This window comes from Balaenoptera musculus, chromosome 5 (assembly GCF_009873245.2).
Source record: "Balaenoptera musculus isolate JJ_BM4_2016_0621 chromosome 5, mBalMus1.pri.v3, whole genome shotgun sequence".
NCBI lineage: Eukaryota > Metazoa > Chordata > Mammalia > Artiodactyla > Balaenopteridae > Balaenoptera > Balaenoptera musculus.
The window spans coordinates 66,731,757-66,748,544 of record NC_045789.1 but is presented as its reverse complement, the minus strand read 5'-3'; the positions used below and the strand labels follow the sequence as shown (position 1 = coordinate 66,748,544).

General features: G+C 43.2%; 1 protein-coding gene across 6 annotated transcripts in view; it reads right to left on the bottom strand.

Moving 5' to 3' along the window:
• The window catches only part of LNX1 (ligand of numb-protein X 1), a 219,936-nt gene that overhangs the window by 138,048 nt on the left and 65,100 nt on the right, over positions 1-16,788 (bottom strand). Inside the window, exon 1 of one of the 6 annotated variants that reach the window (XM_036851973.1) lies at positions 11,273-11,439. The exons of 2 other annotated variants lie outside the window; for them this stretch is intronic. The gene's annotated coding sequence lies outside the window, so the exon portion shown is untranslated. Of the gene's footprint in view, positions 1-10,789; positions 10,862-11,272; positions 11,440-16,788 lie in introns of those variants that run through there. 3 more of the 6 variants (XM_036851980.1, XM_036851976.1, XM_036851975.1) reach the window with 3 other exon arrangements.

Below are 16,788 nucleotides of genomic sequence, written 5' to 3'. Positions count from 1 at the left end.
AGCGTGTGAGGAGCCTTATTAGTCAGGCACCTTGGACCATTAGCGTTCTCCCCTTATCGGTCAGAAAGCCTTGCTTCTGGAAAATTCCTACTTAGCCTATGACAAACAGTGTCAGAAAAAATCCACTGAAGACATTCCTAAATAACAGATACTTTTATCCTATCCGCACTATGTGGTCCGTGTTGCAGCCTAAGGCAAAAGGAAACGTGAGTACTGATATACATGTTTTTGTGTATTTTTTTAATGGTTAATTTTCCCCCAGATCATTAAGACAGTTGAAAAAATGTGGGAAACATGAAAAATATGTATATTAAATGTACAACATTATTTTAAGTTTACATATTTTACTTATACTAAAACCAAAATTTGTTTCCCATAGTTTCATTTCCCTGGCTTTAAAGGAAGCAAGCCCATCAATACTATTTTCAAAATCTACCTCTTTTCCTGTCTGATTTTCAGTTGAGGAAATTGCCATGTTTGACAATTTCTTTTGACTAAGTGATAATCTTAAATAACCTTTAGATAACTTGAGCTACCAATCCTTGTCTTTATTTAAATTTTGATCACCATGGATTTATTTTGCATTAATTTTGGTTTTAAAAAATAATACATTAAAATACTACTTACAGTGATTACTAAGTGTTTTTTTTGGTGCCCCCTTAAAATTTGCACCCTAAGGTGAGTGCCGCATTTGCCTCACCTACTCATGGCCCTGTCACTGTTATTTTTAGAGACTCAGGTAGAGAGAGTAGGGTGTTGAGGCTGTGGTTAGGACCCAGATCTGTTTCCAACACCTCCTGTGGGCCTCAATCTTTTCCTTGCACCCGCCCTGGTCCCAGCCAGGTGCAATGGCAAAAGTGGAGAATTACAACCTTGTCACAGGTGTGCCACTAAATTTTAACCAAGGTCTAAATTGACTGCTCTAACTGATTGTTATACTTGATAGAGGCACCAGGTGAGCCGTTTGCTGAAGGGCTCATGAGGCAAGAGGAAGAACCGGCTTCAAATGAGAGGAAGAAAGTGTAACCTACAGCCAGGTCCCCAAAATGATCACAGAACTATTGGATCCTGAAAGAGCTTTGTTCTGTGAGTGTATAAGAGAGCCCAGTCAAGTGATAGAAACTGCTCTCTAGAGCAAGGACACGCTGTGGATTGTGGCCATACAAACAGCATGAGACTCTGCCCTACTGTACTCAGTGTGCTTCATAATTTTTGCTGACTTATTTAATGTTCAAAATCTTTGAATCCCTTCAACCAACCTTAATGTTTTACAGTGTGTCTCAAACACGTAAAGACCAAGGATCCCTTAGTCTTTCCCTTCAAGAAACTAAGCTTGTGGGGTTGGGGGGAGGGATAAACTAGGAGGTTGGGATTAACATATACACACTACTATATATAAAATAGATAACCAACAAGGATCTACTGTATAGCACAGGGAACTATATTTAATATTTTCTAATAACCTATAAGGGAAGAGAATCTGAAGAAGAATATATATATTACTGAATCGCTGTGCTGTACACCTGAAACTAACACGATATTGTAAATCAACTATACTTCAAATAAAAATTGTTTTAAAAATCCAAGATGAATTAGCCGTTAAAACAAAACTGAGCTTAAGGTTTTCCTGTTGTTGATGATACTTTAAAATTTGGATGAAGCTCTGCAGGGCAGAAAGGCTGCAGAGTTGGTTTCAAACTGGTCACTAAGGCCACACCTCAGTGCAGAGATCACAGTTACAGTCAGGAACACCATCTGGAACCATGAAGACCAGAAATACACCCACAGGGCTTCCCTGGTGGCGCAGTGGTTGAGAATCTGCCTGCCAATGCAGGGGACACGGGTTCGAGCCCTGGTCTGGGAAGATCCCACATGCTGCGGAGCAACTGGGCCCGTGAGCCACAGCTACTGAGCCTGCGCGTCTGGAGCCTGTGCTCTGCAACAAGAGAGGCCCGCGCACCGTGATGAAGAGTGGCCCCCGCTTGCTGCAACTAGAGAAAGCCCTCGTGCAGAAACGAAGACCCAACAAAGCCAAAAATAAATAAATAAATAAATAAAATTAAAAAAAAAAAAAAAAGAAATACACCCACAGAGCAATAGGGTGGACTAGTGCCAATAAATTCTTCACACCAGCGGCCTCGTTTCTTTTTCTAAAATGATTATCTAGCAGGCATGTTCGTCTAACCACTGCTATAGCTCTGGCTTCAACTCCTAAATTAGATTATTGGGGGAAAGTAATTGCTAAAGTTAGGGCAAACTCTATCTTCCTCTATTAAACAAAGTAAATTTACAGTTAAATTATAGATAAATTATGTGAGACTTGGAGGTATCAAAGTGCCATCAATTATTTTATAAATACCAACTGTGAACTAAGGTGTATAAGAGGATGAAGAAATGCTCTGTGGGCTATTCCTTAGCTTATAGACACATATATAATAGGGAGAAATTAGTGCTTTAGTGACCTGAATAAAAATAGTCACACATGGGATAAAAACTGTCTTTGAACCAAGAGCCTAGGTTGGAAGTGGAGGCTGGGAAGGCAGGGGCGCCATTTGCATTGCAGAGGACAGACAGAGGGAACAGAGGGAGGGCAGGTGCGTATGGGCTGCTGCAAAGGTCTAGGTTAGCTCTGCTGCTACTTAATATCTAAATCAATGGTCTCCGAGAGAGTAAGCAATTCATTAACGCAGTCTGTGAATGACACAAGTCTGCATAGTGTTGCCAACACTAGAAAAGACAGAAAAAAAATATATAAATGGTCTTTAAAGAAGTTGAAATGTGGTCAGGAAATGAAAGAACTGAACTAAAAGGAGACAATGTAATATATCTGGAGTCAATAACTGAGAACATAGGTGTTCAGAAAGTGGGAAAAACAAGGGAAGTGTTAAGTGAGAAGAGTCCCGGGTGGCAAGCCAAATAGATGCAAGTTTTAGAAGTTAGTGATGGACTTTCACAAGCCCGAGGAGCTTTGCCTCTCTTGACAGATTTTACTGTCTTTTCCCTGGGGTGTCATGGCACACCTTTAAAACTTGGGTTTGTTTGTAAGAACTCTGGCCCAGAAGAGATATCCTTCCAGTTTCTGGTCTACCAACACGGTGAAATGGAACAGACCCCCTGCCAATAACAAAAATGAAAGTAGAGTGTTTTGCATTGACCAAGGGCTCTGTTCATGCAGCTAGTTGCCATAGGGTCCTGGGCAGTGCTGATGTCAGAGGAGAAGCATGGTAAAGAAGCAGGCTGGCCTTCTTCCACTCAAGGCTGAAAAACATACTCAGGAAACGCTTATCATTCTTTTTTAACAGACAACCAAGTTTTAAGGAAGGAAGGAAGGACAAGGTGGAGGAAGGTATCTGAATTCTCAACATTTTTCTACTGTTTCAATTCTACAGGTGTTCACGTATCATCTATTACCTGCCTGATATTTGTCTGCATTTCTGTGGGAGTTCCCATAGCAATTCAATTTCATCCTCAATGAGTTTAAGTCTATTATGAAAATGGAGCTTACATATAGAAAAAAAAAAAGTTAAAACACTGCAAGAGAATCCACAATGAGTATGGTCCTCCAAAACAGGAGCCAGGGACACAAGCATGGAGGGAAAGGAGTAAGAGAGCAGTGTAGTCTGGCCCAGAACAGTCAAGGAAAGTTCATGGAACAGATGGTCCTCAGAGAGGATCATGAAAGATAAATGGGATTTGGGCAAGTGGGAAGAAATCCAGGTGGGAGGAAGAACCTGAGCAAATTCCTCAATCAAGGAAGAGGAAGAGGAATCCACCCGCTGGTGTCTGATGTTCCCACATGATGATCTATATTTGAGATCTTAAAATTATTTAGAAGTCACAGGATTTTGAGTTGGGTAATGATCTTAGATTCTCACCAAGTGCAAGAATCCTCTTTACAACATCCCAGACAGATGACCTATCAGCTTCTGTTTGAAACACCTCCAGTGATGGGGAGCTCATCAGTTTGCCAACAGCTGAATGAATGCTTCCCTCTTGTTAATATGACCTTTGGCTCTTGTTCCGCCACTCAGTGTAACATAGATCACATTCATTCCCTCAAAACATGCCAGTCCCCCAAATTAAAGACAGTATTGTGGTTTCTCTCTTGTCTTTTTGTCTCTGGTTCTTCCAGTTGTCTTCCTGGGTAGTCCAGGTAGTGGTAAAGGGTCCACCCAGGATGCCCTCTAGTTTGTTAAGGTCCCTTTGAAAACGTGGCTCCTGGAAGTGAAAACTTGTGCTTTGGGCTCAGGGTTCAGTGGAATAATCACTTCCTTAACCAGGATACTACTTGTATATCAAAGCAACCTAAAATGACCTTTACTGATTTGCTTTTTTTTTTTTTTTTTTAATTATTAGCACCTTTAATTTTTATTTATTTATTTATTTATTTATTTGGCTGTGTTGCATCTTCGTTTCTGTGCGAGGGCTTCCTCTAGTTGCGGCAAGCAGGGTCCACTCTTCATCGCGGTGCGCGGGCCTCTCACTATCGCGGTCTCTCTTGTTGCGGAGAACAGGCTCCAGACGCGCAGGCTCAGTAATTGTGGCTCATGGGCCCAGTTGCTCCGCGGCATGTGGGATCTTCCCAGACCAGGGCTCGAACCCGTGTCCCCTGCATTGGCAGGCAGATTCTCAACCACTGCGCCACCAGGGAAACCCCTACTGATTTGCTGTTGTAGATAAATTACACTATTGACTAAAAAAATTCAGTAGGTCTTTAGAATATGAAACACTTAACTATTGTACTCTGAAGATAGGAATAAATAATGGTAGTGGTGAAGACTGCCAATTCTAACTCTCCTTGCTGGATTCTGCACAATATTTCAGCCTCTAAGTGGACAAGGAATTTCTCTATAAGTAGTGGGAGGGGCCTGTGTCCCCCCAAAAGACATACCCATATCCTAACCCCCAGAATTTGTGAATGTGACTTTATTAGAAAAAGTCTTTGATGATGTAATTAAGTTAAAGATCTTGAAATGAGATCATCCCGGATTATCTGATTTATCCTAAATCCAATGACAAGTGTCTTTTTAGGAGACAGAAGAAAAGACACAGATACAGAGGAGAGGGTGATGTGAAGACAGAGATAGAGACCGGAGGGATGCAGCCACAAGCCTGGAACACCTGGAGGCACCAGAAGCTGGAAGAGGCAAAGAAGGATTCTTTCCTGGAGCTTCCAGAGGAAGCAAGGCTCTGCCAACACCTTGATTTCAAACTCCTGGCCTCCAGAACTGTGAGAAAATAAGTCTGCTGTTTTAAGATGCCAAGTTTAATTCGTTACAGCAGCAATATGAAGTGAATATGGGGTCTCTGTATTTCCAGGGGTATTCCCCAGGAATGCGGTACACATTCCCCAGGATCCTCTCCGACGCTTGTCTGCACGGTTCAGGGTTTAGGGACAATATGCTGAGTGGCAGCCACTTAGATAGCTACATACTTAGGGATAGCAGTTCTGCCCTGGTATAAAAACCTAATAATTTTCTTTTAATCCATTGCTAAGTTAGAACACAGAAGTCTTCAGAGATGACTGTTAAACCAAATTTGCTAGGGTCCCAAAGGGGAAAAAAGACTACAGGTAGAATAGCTGAGTTTGTATGTGTGCTGTGGAAGACATAATACAAGCATAATGATAATAATTAATGAGGAGTTTGAAAACACCGGATGACTCATGTATTAACATGAGTATGCAGAAGCCTAAACACACAGCGTACTATTCAAACAGGCCATGCGACTGACAGAAGTAGTCATAAGCAAGTTATGTAAATCATCTCAACAAATAGCAATGACATATTTAGTCCTCACCATCATATGTGCGCTGTTGTCATGCTCTGCACCAAGAGGCCATTAAAGAAAATTCTTGGAGAGTTTCCACTCTGCTGTTGGTGAAGTCTTTTATGTCCTTGTGACAAATGCATCAAACACAAGAAGCGACTAAGAGTCATTGGAAAATAATGGTGGAATTTAAGTCCACACATTTCAAGTCACATATTAGTGATACTAAAAAAAGAAAGTCTCTGGTTAATTGGGACAGAACCTAACCACTGTTAGGAGTGTATTGTCAATCTACCATGTCAAGGAGCATGGCTCCCTGGAACAGGGGGGAGAAGTTCTTCTAGAAAGGCAGACACAGAAGGGCAGGGGTGAAGAGAACAGGAATAGAGAGATAAGCACAGAAACCGCAAATCTCAAATTTGGAGGTCATCTTGTCTACCCTCTACCTGAATCCCAGGAACCCCTTCTCTCCTTTTAGAATATAATATAAAATAAAACATAATGATTATTACTATTTAATGAGCAGTTCACTAAGTGCAAGATACTATGCTGGGTACTTTCCATGTATTTTCTCATTTAATCTTTAGAATGATCCTATGAGATCAGTGATTATAGTCTTTATTTTACAGATGAGCGGCATATGCTGCTAGAGAAACACAAATCTTCTTTGTCACTCATTCATTCAGCAAACATGTACCAGGTACTAAATATACCAAAAAACAATCACCTTCAGTGACAGGGAACTCAGTGCCCTAAAAGGCAAACTACTGGATTTTGGGACAACTCTAATTTTTAGAAAGTTCTTCCTTGTATTGATCTGAAATATATCTGTGGGTAACTAAGCAACAGGTCACTGTTGCTTAGTGACCTAAAGGCAAACTACTGGATTTTTGGACAACTCTAATTTTTAGAAAGTTCTTCCTTATACTGATATGAAATATATCTGTGGGTAACTAAGCAACAGGTCACTGTGGTGTCCTCATGTCCCTTAGAACAAAGTAAGAGGAAAAGATGAATGTAAGAAGTTTATAGGGGACAACCAACATTTTCTGTTTTTGATTTCAGCTCAGTGCAGTTTTTGTGCTTTGCAATTTGTATGGCTTTCATGTAAACCTTTATTCTTTGGAGATAACAGATGGTTAAATCCTATTAACCCAGAAAGAGTGATGTAGTCTTCCTTCCAAATGGTTTTGAAAAGCCCTTGATACTTTGGAGGCCCTGTCAGAGGACAATAAATTTGCCACCCACATGAAAGTGAGTCTATGTGATGCCAGCACAGAAATATCAAGAATAGTTATGTACCACCGGGGAGTCCACGGATACTGAGACAATGAGGAGGACACATTTTAGAGCATCCCTCATACGTCCCCTCTTGGTAGCATCTTACAAAATGGCCTTTTAAGTAGTCAGAATCCTAGCAGACCCTATTTCTCCACTTTCAGTGAGGAATTCAAATCTAAAAAGGAGACACTGCAAGCCAGGAAGCCAGGAATCACTGCTCCAGGAAAACCCACTGTTTATTTACATCGCAGAATCCTACTGCCCACTGTTCTGCAAAGGTTCAGGCATTTCAACTGGCAGTTCCCCTCCCCTGGAAGTCCAAGATAAACAAGATAATCTTTGTTAATCAGGTTCTCCTTTTAAGCCTTTGGGGGCCTTTTGGGAAGTCTGTTTTGCTCAGAGAATCTTTGGTTCTCAAGTTACTACTGTTTCCATCATTATCATATCCAAACTGTAGCATGGCCTTAGAAGTCTAGCTGTATCCAATATAACAATTGTTTCCTATAGTAATATACAATTTAACATTTATTGAGTGCTTACTATATACCAGGCACTTTATATAAAACCATTTCAGTTATTCCTCGTGACAGCACTGGGTTTGGTAAGTATTCTGTTTTCTAGATGATGAAACTCACACGAAGAGATATTAAATTGCTTCTTTAGTTTAGTAATTATATGGCGGGACTGGCTCTCTAACCCAGATCTGACTGATTTTACCCAGGGTGCCTTCCTTTCAAGAAAATAATACTAGTAATAGCTGACATTGTGCCAGGGACTATTCTAAGCACTTTGTACCTTTCAACTCATTTCAACTTCACAATAAGCCTATTTTACAGCTGAGGTAAAGTGAGGTTAAATAACCCATCCCAGGTCACAAGGCTAGTAGGAGGTGGAGCTGGGTTTTGAACCAAGGGAGTCTGGTGGCTGAGACCGGGCCACTCTTCTAAAGCAGTAGCACCATTCCACCTAGAATTCAATAAATAAGACTAATATTTCCTAGGGAGGCATTGCCCACTCCCCTGCAGTCAACCTGACCTACCCACCTAGGTGTGCAGCCCATCCAGCTTCTGTTATGGGGCCCAGGGGCGTGTGAAGCACACCACGTTAGCGTCCCTTTTGCGGGAAAAGGTAAACAAGGAAACTGATGGAAAGGGAGGTTGAGGTGTTTTCCCAAGCTAGCAGTCGGATCAAGGTTTTGAACCCTTGGTCTCAACCCACTAAGCTGTTACCTTGCTCTTGAATGGCGAACAGTTGCCTTATCTTTTCAGGATGGGGTGAGACCTGGAGAAGGTCCCAGGGCCCTGGGAACATGCCTGCCCTCATGCAACGGCTCAAGGTCATCAAAGGACACACGATAGTCCATTGAGGGAATTATCATATCCAAAAGACCTACAAGTCCCCCTTCTTCAGTCCAAGGCTCCTCCTCCCAGCGACTTGGCCCTGCAGCTCACCAGGCTGTGGCCAAGGGTGTTTATCTGCAAGCCTGGAGGAGACCAAGCACCAATCTGCCCTGCAGATAGCACAACTGAAGGCAGAGAGGGCTGCCTGCCAAGTCAGATTACAGCAAATGACAGCAGGACATTTCCCCCAAAGGCCTGCGAAGGACCACATTTTGTGGGACTGTTGTGGGATGAGAACCTTGAGGAGGGAAAAGGCAGGAGTAACAAGTGGCGGACAGCTCCTAAACCCTGCCTGGGAGGTCGGTGGAGACCAATCTGCCTGGCCTGTTTAATGACACAGTTTAAGCATTTTCCTGCCTCCTGCCTGTTTCCTTTCTCTGCACTGTGAACATTGGTGTTAATTACTTACAATTAATAACGGTAACAAGAACTATCAGGGCCCCTAACAATTGCAATCACATTAGACCTTTAATCTCGGTAAGGTCAGACTATCTCTTCCAAGCAACCCAGATAAATGCCTTAAAGAAGGATGTATATAGATGCTCTATATATGTTACCTCATGTACTTCTCAGGACCACTTTATACTGTAGGGATTATTAGTTCTTGTTTTACTGACGAAGAAACTGAGGCTCAGAGAAGTAATATAAGGAAGATGTAAATGAAAGAGACTGTACATTTTTCAGTCAAGCCTTTTTGCCACTTAACCAAGGGATGGAGTTACTACAGGAAGGGAACCACTGTGGATCTTTTCATCCCTTTGGACAAAACTCATGTATACATTATCCAAGACACCAACTGCATTCTGGATCACTGTGAATTCCAGTCTCTGTAATTTTTTCCCTTTCTTATATCTGGGGGTGTAGGGACTTCCCTGGTGGTGCAGTGGTTAGGAATCCGCCTGCCAATGCAGGGGACACGGGTTCAAGCCCTGGCCCGGGAGGATCCCACATGCCGTGGAGCAACTAAGCCTGTGTGCCACAACTACTGAGCCTGTGTGTCACAACTACTGAGCCCATGTACCACAACTACTGAGCCCGTGTGCCACAACTACTGAGCCCACGTGCCACAACTACTGAAGCCAGTGCACCTAGAACCCGTGCTCTGCAACAAGAGAGGCCACCGCAATGAAAAGCCCACGCATCGCAAGGAAGAGTAGCCCCCGCTCGCCGCAACTAGAGAAAGCCCGCACGCAGCAACGAAGACCCAACACAGCCAAAAATAAATAAATAAATAAATAAATTTATATCTGTGGGTGTAGTGTCCTTGGCTTTTTTCCTTTAATAGCCAGGGGCTCTGACATATAGTGATGAAATGATTGCTTTAACCATACATGAACTACTATGCAAAGAACTAACAAACCATGGCCAACAGAGGAAAGGCAATCTTGTCGAGAGGTTTGTGACTTTAAAGACACAATTTTATCCGGAAGATTCAGGATCTAAGAGATCTTTTTCTCTCTTCTGCTGACAAAACTCGGAATCAAGTGAGCACACTGGTGAGGGACAAGCAGCCGTCACCACCCAAGCACAGGGCTCAGGGGAAAAGGACAGACTCGAAGGTCACTTGAAGAGCAATATAAGCCTCTGAGGAGTAAGAGCAACTGGCAACAAGTGCGGAGCAGAGTCTCGGGGGAGAAGCAACTGTCTGAGACCAAAGTGTTCTCAGCTTGTTTCAATTTATACTTTTGGAGAACTGCCATGCGCTTTGAATTTCTGGGTGGAGGAATATGAGTATTCATAGGAATATGAATATTCCTAACATATTATTCCCTTGCTAACTGAAATCTCAGAAAAATAGCCCATGAAGGAATCCAGAATGAAATGCCTCTCTCCCAGGTCGAGTTTTCTCCCCCATTTTTCCAGCTCTTCCCAGCAGGGACCTGGGTTTGGAGATGGCTTACTTTTCCCCTAACAGCAGAACTGAGTGCAGTGTGGCTATTGGGCTGTCAAGAACAGAAGTAGCAACAGGCTGTGTGGTCAGGATTAGGAAAGCAAAAATGGATCCTAGAGGTAAAATTACTTAAAAAAGAAAGGTCCTGGCAGAACAATCTCCTTGGTATATTTGCTAAGAAAAGAAAGAGAGGCAAAAAATGGAAGAGTTCCAAAAAATTACAAATCAGACCTGAATTCATATTCTTGTAAACACTGAGGAAATAATCTTTACTTTAACCAAAGGTCAGCAGGCAGGCACTCAGGGTCTGAACGTAAACAATTTTAATCCAGACTGCAAAGTGGTTTGAAAAAGAACAAAGAACAAAGAAAATAGTAGACTTTTTTAGAGTAGAAAGAGGGAGGAACGCTGGAGCGCAGGGCTGCTGAGTAAGGGCAACAGAGCTTACCTGTTGGAGGAACAGACTTGCAGGAGAAAAAAAAATTGAGGTCATCTCACAGGTTTAGATGGAAATTGCCTCCGGTGAACGCAGAAGGTAAGACAAAATAAGGCAAATACCGCAACTCTGAATTCAGCCCCCTCCCAACACGGGCTGAAGAGGTCTGCATCTTTGAGTTAAGTTTCAAAAAAAGTCCCCACTCCACTTCAGGGTTTAAAAAAATAATAATTAGTTCAACTTCCCAGACAAGCAGAGGCAGGATTAATGATTAAGAGAAACAAAAAGGATTAAATATCTGGACTGGGAGAAAGTTCCTGTGCCACCAGAATGACAACGGCATCTCTTTTCCTTTCAAAAAGGGCTTCTCCCTCTGGGTCAAACACCCAGGGCTAAACCATTCAGCTTATGTTTTTCATTCAAATTCTTCCTTCAGATCCTTCCGGGGCCAGTGGTCTAAATGCCCAGAGAGAAAAATGGAGGGTTTCAGCTCACCTTTTCGAGTGCTGCCTGGGGCTCTCAAAGCAGCAGCAACTCTGCAGCTCTCTTGCCTTGTGGGTTAATCCAGCAGCTCCTTGGGCCACCTGAGCAGGACCGGCCTCCACCGGTCGTACAGGTGCCTTGAGGAAGGAGGAAGGCACTGGTCGGTGGAGACCAGGAAATGTGTGACATCACGGGAGCCTCGACAGATAAAACATTGCTGGGACCTTAGCTATTGAAACAGTCAGTAGGTCCCGCCCACCTGTCATTTACCTGAATACCTGGGAGCAGGTAGGTGGTGTCTCTGCTTGGACAAATGAATCAGAGCAATTAGCCCTATGGAATTTACTTTCTTTCCTGAGCACAGCGCGTGCCCAGCCCCGTGGGCAGATCTGAATTTATACTCCTGGTTGCTTCCTCAGTCCCCTCCTCCCACCCCCTCCTAATAGTTGCCTACAAAAGAGTTAAAAAGAAAGTTTATTTACTTTTCTTCATTTTAAAAACTTTATCTTTTAAAATTGAAGTATAGTTGATTTACAATATTATATTAGTTTCAGGTGTACGACCTGAATATTGAATCAGGTGTAGTGATTCAATATTTTTATAGATTATATTCCATTTAAAGTTATTACAAAATAATGGCTATACTTCCCTGTGCTGTACAATATATCTTTTTTGCTTATTTATTTTATACATAGTATTAGTTTGTACCTCTTAATCCCCTACCCCTATCTTGCCTCTCCCCACTTCCCTCTCCCCACCAGTAGCCACTAGTTTGTTCTCTATGAGTCTGTTTCTGTTTCGTTACATATATACAGAAACAGACTGTTTTATCTTTTAGATTCCACATATAAGTGATAACATAGGATCTTTAAACACAAAACAGTCATTTAATGAGCATAAGAAGGAAGTGTGTGAAGATTGACTGCTTGGAATATATCTGAGATTTACCCCCAAATCGCCTTTCTTAATGGCATCCATTTGGATCCCAAGTGCGAGAGGTGACATTTCAAATTCATTAAAAAAAAAAAAAATCTAAATATGATGCTTGTTAGTAGTTTCAGAGTCAAGTTTTCAAACACTTTTTCCCCACCCCCTCCCCCCCCAGCATTTCATCCCATATTCAGGAGTTTGGGAAACTTCCGTCATTCCTAGCGCCCTGGCCTGGCAGAGTCACACGGAGGTTAAAGTTCACCGCTGGCCTGCAATTAGGAGCAATTTAAATGATTCTGATTCGAACGATAGTACAGTAATAAGGTGGCTTTGTCAGCTGGGTAGAGCCCGGAAGGAGCAGTCAGGATTATTTCTGTCCCAAGCATGGTGCGTGACCCTGGGCAAGTCATTGTGTTGCTTCAGCTTTTCCAGTAGGAAAAGACTGGAACGCTACAACTCTTCTGGTGTCACAGCGGCTGCTGTGAGCTATTGCGACTGACTGTTAAACCCTTTGGCATCTTTCAGAGGACTGTAAACAGCTTCCATCATTGTATTTAAATGTCGTGTATTTCTGTGGCCCCCCTGCCCCCGTCCAGTATCTCTGGACAATTTATTCACTATCTGGAATGTACTACCTGGGGAAATCGTGGGTTCTCCCTCCCGGGAGGCTGGCCTGCTTGCCCAGAGATATATTCTATTTTTTTCCCTTGAAGAAAAAAAAAAAAAAGTTGAAATTCCGGCTTTTCCCCTCTACTGGAAATGCTTTGGTTCCATAGTTCTAACACTGTCCTTCTTCAGAGGTTTTTGGATTGGTTGGTTGGTGTTTTGGCTGGGGGAGGGGTGGAGGAAGAAGGATAAGTGGGAGGGGGGAGGGGAGGGGGATGGGTGGGGATGGGAGGGGGAGGGGAGGGGGAGGGGAGGGGGAGGGGAGGGGGATGGGAGGGGGATGGGAGGGGAGGGGAGGGGAGGGGAGGGGGAGGGAGGGGATGGGAGGGGGAGGGGGAGGGGAGGGGGGAGGGGGGAGGGGAGGGGAGGGAGGGATGGAGAGGGGGAGAGGAGGAAGGTGTTGAGTCCATTCTCTTGGCCTCCACATTGACTGGGTGCCGCCAGTCATTCGATACCTTGTAAAACAACCAGGGAGGGAAGGAGGAGAAATTCTAGTCAAGGGCTGGGGTGCAGGGCGGGCTCTGGATACTTCACTTGCAAAAGAGCTGGCTTCTCTCCCCAGCCGTCCCAGAGTGCTCTAGACTACCTGCCCCACCTGGGAAAGGGTGCACTTAGTAGAGAGCTGAAGCTTAAAAAAAAAACCAAACAGACAAAAACCCATTCACGTTTTTATCCAATAGAAACTATGGTAGGTGTGGCTACTACCTTATTATTAACAACGACAACAAAATAAGACTAAGGCAGCAAAACCTTCTACTTGCCGGTGTTTCCGGAATAAGTACCGGCCCGCCAGCAGGAGGGCCAGCCCAGCCGCCAGCCCGGTGAATCATCCAGAAGGCCAGCCTACAGTTGCCTTCCGTGTGTGTCAATCATCTTTGAAGGGCGCCAGGCCCCACCGGGGAGGGGGAGAAAATCACAGACTTAGGGAGGGTAGACGGGGAACACGGTTTCTGGGTAAAAGAATTTGCAGGAAGTGACAGCGCAGAAAGCGTTTTCTAAAGCCGTGGAGTCTATGGGGCTTCACTTGCTGTATTCAGATACACAGCCTTCTGCTTCTGGGGTTTGATGAATAAAAATTGAGAACAGAAGTTGAACCATGAGTGGAGCTTACTCCCAGAAACGGTGTATAAAAGGAAAGGAAAAAGTAGATGTATCTCACACAGTAAGCCCCTCGACTTGGTACTCCTGGATTTAGAATAATCTTTAAAGACTAAAAAAATCAACATGGGCTTCATTATTCCATTAGGGCTGTTGCATTATTTATGGAAATGCTATTTCTAAAGTACTGGTGAAAAGATATACGCAATAATCATAAGAAACAAACACTGAATAAGTGCTTAGCTGGTGCTACTTAAGTGTTGTAAGCACTTTGTACCACAATCCTATAAGTTAGGTACTATTACTATTTGCATAGACGCTGGAAAACCGAGGCATAGAGACGCTGAACACTTGCTGAAAGCCAGCACAGCCAGCAAATGGCAGGGCCAGAGCAGTTTGACCCACTGGGAAAAAAATGGGGAAAGGTTCTGATTTCATGCTCCCTGGACAACTTCCTGGACACTAATCAAAGTTCTTACCCAACCTCTATTCAGAAGGAAGTGTCTTGTAGAAGTAGCCCTGGGAAGCGTAGTTTCTGGGAAGGACTGTCTCCAATTGCAAATGAATTACTAATCTGGTTTATACATTGAGTATGTAAATATAGAACATATATACATACGGATACCTTTATACATATATTTATGAGAAAACACGCCAGGAAATCCATCATCCCTGGGTGCATCCTCAAAATCATCTTTTTGGGGTCTGTCAAACCAACCCCAAGAAGGGAAGGCCAACTTGAGGGGCCCCTCAAGAATGATCGGTTGTAACTCTCTATGACATCATTTATGGTTATTTCTCTCTAAAACTTCAACAGTCTATCCCTTTAAAATCTGCAAATGTTATCAGAAGGGTCATAAGAGCATAGAACTGCATACAACTGGATTATATGGACAACATAATATTAAGTTCCAGTACAACCACTACCAAGTTAGATGGTTTAGACCAGGCTTGGCAAATACTAGACACACACCGCTCTGTTCCCTCCTCCCATATCATTCTCACTGTCATTGCTAGAAGGCCGTGGTGCCCTTGAGCTCAGAGGTAACCTTGGAATCTTCAAGACCCAAGTCCAAGCACAGCAGCCATTTCTATCCTTGGTTTGAGAGTAAATGGGAGGGATAATCAGGAAAGGAAAAGATTGGTGTTGGCTGGTGTCATTAGGCAAGATTTCATGGAGAATGGAACATGGATCAAACCTTTTAGGATTTGGAGAGATAGCTGAGAAGGGCACACAAATCCAGGCAGGACAGCAGGTGGAGGCAGGGATGATCCCAACTTGTGTGTGTTGGGGAGAAAGGTATGAGAGGGGGATGAGGGAAAGGACAAGACAATGAAAAGTGCACCTTGCTGGGGTAAAGAGGAGCCATCCTATGCTTGGTTTGGATGGGTAAGGTGGGCCAGATGATAAACAGCCTCAAGAGCTGACCCTTCACGTCTTCGCATTACTGCTGGCTACTTCTCTCATGACGATTAAACAGCGAAAGGAAGAAAGAAAGACAGAAAGAGGGAGAAAGAAAGACAGGAAGGAAGAAAGGAAAAGAAAAGAGGGAGGGAAGGAAGGAAGGGAAGAAGAAAGAGAAAGAAATTCAGCATCTAGGGCATGGGTCATTTATTAAGAGCGACAGTATTTTTGGTGCTGAGCTTCTACGATATGCCATTTCGGCTACCATATGATCATCTCACTCTTTAGAAGCAAGCCTCCTTTGCCATCAACATATCCTGTAAACTTTGTTCTTTGGAGAGACAGGTGGAATACATTAGAAAGCTCTCTGAACTCAAGGTTGGGCCTGTCCTAGTTAGCCAGCCAGCTCACTTGGGCTTTTTGATTAGTCTGAATTCTTTTATGTATCTTGACAGGGAAATCTATGGGGGGAAAGGAGGTCTGTTTTCAAAGCTCTTTCCTTCTAGATCACTACAATGAAGGTTGGCATTCTCAAGGATTCTTCCTGGCAATGAACTATTGCTAAGACCATACCTCAAGATTCGTCAGAACTACTTTAGCCCCTCTTTGCTTCCTTTTTCTTCCCCCACAGCATATTTGTAGAGTTGTCTAAGATGACTGAATGCCACAGCAAAAGTGAACATATTCCATCTGATTGTAATAAAAGGCATCTCTTTAGCTGAAAGTATTTAGCATTATGAGATGGAATTGCTGTACATATTGCATCATGTTGGCCTCAGTTTCTTTTTTGAACTAGCTTAGCTCCAAATCTTTTATTGGATAATTACAAGTACTTAGCAAGTTACAAGTAAGCAGAACCCAGAAGGCCAATTATGGAAAATAATAGTGATAATCACAGATATCAGCTGATGGGATAGATGCCGTCTGGTTCTGTGTATGCGGAAGAGATTGCATTTCTCTCATAAACTCACAGCCCATGTGTTATCTGGCTTCTAGATGAGCTTCTAGGATACTTGATGGATGTACAGTTTGGGAGCACTCTCTGGGTTGTGTGCTTTTGGCGGGAGAGGGAGTACATTGGTCACTGGAGGTGGCACACATTTTGTGACCGTTTCCTACACACACCTGCGGCCAGCACGGCACACTCTTCTTTAGTAGAAAAACAAAAAAAGACATCATTATTTCTCTCTCTGTAAATGTCACAAGGCCTATATTCCACAAATGTGAATATCTATGTTTTTATGACTCCATCCTTGCATAAACCAGGTGGGTTATTCAATTTTTTTGCTGATGGTTGTTGCTATTTTGAAGGTTTTCGTATCTTTCTTTCTTGGTTCCATCATATATAGCTACTATAACTGACCCAATACCATGTGCCAAAGGTGTAAAATGTCTCCTCTCCTTTTGAACTTTGGCCTCATCCTGGGGG